The following is a 5689-nucleotide window of genomic DNA, read 5'->3' as shown; positions in this document are numbered from 1 at the left end:
TGGACTTGATTTCTTCCTAAAATCTATACACATATGTTTGGTTTTGGTGAAATTTAACTTTTAGTAGGTTAGTCATCTGACCAGGTGAGTCATCCTCTTCCTGCAACACGCTGGTAAAGTGTCACCCGCAAACTTCAAAATGTGTCTTCCTGTATACTGTGTCCTGCAATGGTTTGTGTACAGGATCTACAATAAGGAAGAGAAAGTGCAGCCCAGAGAAGAACCAGTAGAGGAAAATGCTCCATATGACATAGAACCATTCAGCCAACATGCTGGGATCTGCCAGCAACTATCTAACACCCGTACTCGTACTTGTCGTCTTCTGTCAGGAGATATAGTCCCTCCAGTGTGTCCTCAGCCAACCCCTGGGCCTCCTCCTGGTGTGACGTGCCTGAAACGAGGGAGGCGTCCAGGGGGCATTCAAAACAAATGCCCTTCGCATTTTGGCTCAACTCTCTCTGCATCACAGCCAACCAGTGCAGCGTCCGCATTACAGCGGCAGCCGCACCAATCCGTCGCTCCATTCGCTCCATTCTCCTCTCACTCATGAACAAGACCCCGAGATACTCAAACTCCTCCACTTGAGGCACGAACTCCCCTGCGACCTTGAGAGGGTAAGCCACCCTTTTCCAGTTGAAGGAGGAGCTTGGAGGAGCTGATTCTCATGCCAGCCACTTTGCATTTGGCTGCGAACCGCCTCAGTGCATGTTGTACGTCTTGGCTGAAGGGAGCCAGCAAAACCACGTAGTCTGAAAAAAGCAGAGACGAAATCCGCTGGTCTCTAAATCGGACTTCCTCTGGCCCTTGGCTGTACCTAGAATTCCTGTCCATGAAAGTTAAGAACAGAATCAGGTGGAGAACATTATCCACTAGAGCGCAATGTCTCCAACATCCCCTGGAATCTGGAAAAAGCTCTCCCGGAGGTATGAGTTAAATACATCCTTGACAGTGTGCTGTGCTAGACGTCCCTAGCAGACCCTCACCACACGCTTGGGCCTGCCAAGTCGGTCCGGCTTTCTCCTCTACCAGCGGATCCAAGTATTCACCAGGTAGTGATTGATAGACAGCTCAGCCTTTCGTTTCTTGCTGACAATCTTTTATTTATTTATGAACATCACACCTGACACTTTTTCCACCTATTACAACCTTTTTAATCTGATATGTGAGAATATGTTGCCTAATACACTCAAAGTTTTTCAAAATAGAATAGAATAGAATAGAATAGAATAGGTCTGTTTTGCCTCTTCATGAGGATAATTTGCACTCAAATACACAAGAAAACAAACCCCAAATAAAAAGCCTAAATCAAGGACGCTCTTCATTGAAAATAAACATCTGGTTTGGATTGCATCAAGTCCAAATGGAGACTCATTTCAGAGAATAAAGAAGCTGAAACATTTTCACTTGCAGACCTGGATTGTCAACTGCTCACCAAGTCATTTAATGTTGTGTTCAAACCATCTGTGTTATAGTAGCTCCTCTAGTCTCCATACAACTCTGACAGAGTTTTGTAATCATTGATTTAATTAGCGTGCACCTCCAGGTTCAAAATATGAAAGGTTCTTAAGGTCCAGACTCTATAGTTATTTTCACTATTTACAATTTCCTTTACAGAACACTGTCTTTCCTGAAAGTGTGACTCACCATATGTTCTTGAATGTAATCTGGAAACAGTATCTGGAATGTATTGTTGACACCTGATGCGCTGTGCTGTTGTCACGTCAGGTTTTTAAATAATGTTCCTTACATTCCCATTTCACACATCATCAACCAGTGGAAAGGTAACTGCATACCTGTTGATCAACACAGTGTAGTGAATCATCATGTTACTCAGCTTGGTGTAAAGGTTTAAAACAGTAAGCAGTGCATGATCACACAAAACAATTATTGCTTAGATTTTAAATCTAATCAAGAGGCTGGCACTGAAATTAAATGTCATTTTAAACACTGACCTGACTGACAAATAGTAATAGTAAAAAGTAACATTTTAGACATGGTAACCTGTAAAATAGTTGTGTTGAACATGTTTTACTTGCCTTTGGTAGATTTAGGCAGACTGCATATTTGGTTATGTTGAAATAAGATCACAAAAATGACTCAAGTCCTGGTTCAGATCTCGAAAGAACCCTAACAATGTAGAACCCTAAACGAGAACCAAATATCCACACTGTAACAGAACCTGACACCTTGACATTAACAACTTAACATTCTCTACCGTGACGTGAACAAAGGAAGATAATTACTGCGTATCTTTTTAAGAATCCAGACATACTATCAGTGTGACTCCAGAAAGAAACTAAAAAGCGTCAGCTGTGTCTAGACTTTCAGATGATAGGCGATTATAGAACATCAGTTTGTCACATACCAAACCAGTGTTTTAAGTTAATACTAATCATTGTAAACACAAGTCTTATCCGACCTGCTAAGATCCTTGGATGTTTGGGTTTTGGTTTTCATTTGTGTTTGTGTTTTGATCATTTCTTGGTTTATTTATGTCCTATAGGTCTTGCCATATTCACTTCATTTGATAAGGTTTTTTCATACAGGTAATTCTCAGGTTAAATTTCTCACTTATTTCTTGTTTTCTGCCCTCTGTGTATTCTAGTTTGTTCTTTTACATTCACTGTTAGTCGTTCCCTCTTGATTTGTAGGTCCTTTGAGTCTTAGTTCAGCCCCCTTTTTTTATTCATTAGTCTCTCTTCCTCATGTTCCCTGCTTTCATTGTGCCACAACTGTTCCACATCACTGATTAGCTCTTCTGGTTGCTTTGTCATTTTCCACCCCTGCCTCAGTATTTAAGCTTCTGGTTTTTCATTGTTCCTTGCTGGATTCTCCCGTTACTCTCTCCATTACACTTCCTGTTTCTCTGTCTGTCCTCCATGCCCTCTTTTCCCTGATCAAGACCAGTAAGTTTTATCAGTAAATCATTCACTATGCTCAATGTCCAGCTCAAAACCTTCATAACATGACAGGCCCAGCATTTGTTTTCAACTTATTTGTACCAGTTTTGTTAACCTGATCTAAGTATTTTTTCAAAATTCAACAACTTTCAGATCAAACTTAACTGAATTTCTTTTAGTAAACAAAATTATTCAAATTAGAAGGAAAATCATTTTAATGACATGGGTTTTGTTCAGTTTTGTGGTTTAAGAACCCCAAAAAGGCATTTTATTTCTCACAGGCCAGGAGAATGAAAACTACCGTTTCTATAGGCCTTTGCAGTGCTGTCACTGCTCTGGGTCTAATAATCCTGCTTCATGTAACAGGCAAATGGGGGAGGGGTTGTGCAAAAGTAAGACCCGTTATTTAGACATTTGTCTAAACATGTAATAAATGAATCTGCAAACCTAATTAAATGGAGTTTAAACGAAAATTCAACATGGAAGACTCACTACCCAATCAACGGCAGGTCCACACTTCTCCTCGGCCAATCATCTCCCAGGGCATCACTTTTAAAGACCTTCTGCATGGAAGACACCGCTCTTCTGCTGAGCTTCAACCCTCCTCCACCTCTTCTCCACCATAGACTCCCAACTCCTTCCATTCCAAGGCCTACGCCACCACCAGGATCGGAACCCAGGGGGGAAGACGTACCTAATCATAATCCTCAGATGTTTATTCAAACCCACTTCATCCTCAGCGTTTACGTCTTCCTCAGGGGTCCAAGCGCCAAAGAAATAATCTTTCATTAATAAACTCTTTAGCCGCCATCTTGTTGCTTCTCCATTATGTGAGTCTTTCCAGGTTGAAATGTAATTTATGCATTTTCATAGAATAGAAAATAGGAACGCCAGCTAATACAGCTCAGCCTCAAGCATATTGAATCATTTTAACTGAGAAAAACATTTACCTAAATGTAGACAAGTACTGTACATTAAGGTACCTCAAACCATACAGTTTGGTTTATTAATCAAAATTTTTATCAAGGATTACAAATTTTGTTTAAAGTTATTAACAATGGCTTTAGCACAACAATCATGTTGTTTAATTCCTGATAAGAATATTTAAAAACCTCCTGATACGCTGCACAAGTGAAGCAATGAAGCTGTATTGATGTTCATGTACAGGATGAGCAGCTTTTCTTGCTGCTTCCACCTCTTCATACATTTCATTGGTGTAGTATGTTCCTCCGTTTGCTGCCACCATCTCTTCAATCTTCTTCAACAGCTCTGTCACTTGATCTCTGTCGCTGCTGGTGTTTTCAAAAACGTGGAATCTGTCTGCATTTTTGGATGACCCACTGAAGCTCTGAATCACCTTAAAGCACATAATCTTGAATGCTTGAGTCAAGGTCTCCACCTCAGGTAAACAGAATAATTATGAACTGGTTTGATTTTCAACCAAACAACTCCTGCAGGGCTTCCACTGAATTTCCCTCTTCTCTGGTGAATCTTCCAGCCTGGATCACCAGCAGGAAAACATGAGGACCTGGACAGGAGACCTGGACACATCTGACTATTTATCTTTTAATGAACTCTTCTGTTTTGTCCGTGTCCAGGATTCCAGGTGTGTCCACTACAGTAATTAACCTAATTAAACAAGTAGTTTTTTCTTTCTGGCAGGTTGTAGTCACCAACTCTGCAACTGGACAAGATTCAAACCGATCTTCTCCTAAAATGGTGTTCCCAACGGCACTTTTACCAACATCTGTTTTTCCAATCATCACAAGTCTCAGCGTTTGACCTGCACCACATTTATAAACACCTTACCTGTATGACAGAGAAATACATTATTAGGTCTAACGAGCCTAACAGACAAGCATGCATTCATTAGCAGGGTGTTTCTAATATTTTATCATCTTGCCTTTGACTTTAACAAGGCTGATTTTCCTGAAGACAAACTTCAATTGAAGTTGGACTTTCTCTGACATCATTAAATGATGCCCAACTTGAGAGTAAAAGAAATTACTCCACTTACTGACCACTAATCACACAAAAAGTGCTTCAATTTCCTTACAGCTATATAAATAAGCCAAAGAGCCCAATGGGTCAGCCGTATGTTTGGAGGAGGAAGATTGGCACATACACTGTAAAGATCATCAGGTCTATGGTGAGTCATGGTGGTGGCTCAGTAATGCTCTGGGACCGCCCTCAGGTGGAAAGCTGGAGGGGGCGGCAGGCTATAAATTCTGGCCAAAATATATTTACTTTCATTTAGCCTCACATCACATTTGAGACACAACATAGAGTTGTTTGGGCTTAAACCTGGTAAGCAATCAATTATTTGTTTTTCAATTAGGTCTGCCTAATATATAATCTAAAAAGGGTTTTCTGTCATGCATTTCATATTTTACTTGATGGAGCAGCTTATATAAAGACGTACATAAACAAATTACAAATTAGCAGCTTTTTATGTCTGTGTTCTGATGTCATTCTGATTCTAACAAAACAATCCATGTAAAAACATTTGTTTTTTTATTTCATTTTATTTATCCTGTTCGCTCATGGAGATGACCTGCATCGTGTACGGATGACTTTGGAAATGTGCAGCAACAGGCATTTTCTGTTTGAAATCAAGAACTGAGATCCAGATCAAAGAGATGATCTGATAAGGACTGTAAATGACATGACAAAAAAAACAACAGACGCGTGTTAAAACTATTTTTAAAAAGTGGATTAAAGGGACGATTATGCATTAATGTTAATTCAAAAGCAAAACATACTAAATCAGACTAACAAACACCGTTCTT

General features: G+C 39.9%; 1 pseudogene; it reads right to left on the bottom strand.

Annotated features, from left to right (window-relative positions):
• Nucleotides 1–3984: 3984 nt before the first annotated feature.
• On the bottom strand, nucleotides 3985–4678 carry LOC124858182 (annotated as a pseudogene).
• Nucleotides 4679–5689: the final 1011 nt, after the last annotated feature.

The sequence above is a fragment of the Girardinichthys multiradiatus genome, chromosome 21 (assembly GCF_021462225.1).
Source record: "Girardinichthys multiradiatus isolate DD_20200921_A chromosome 21, DD_fGirMul_XY1, whole genome shotgun sequence".
NCBI classification, from domain to species: domain Eukaryota; kingdom Metazoa; phylum Chordata; class Actinopteri; order Cyprinodontiformes; family Goodeidae; genus Girardinichthys; species Girardinichthys multiradiatus.
This window is presented reverse-complemented; position numbering and strand designations above follow the sequence as displayed.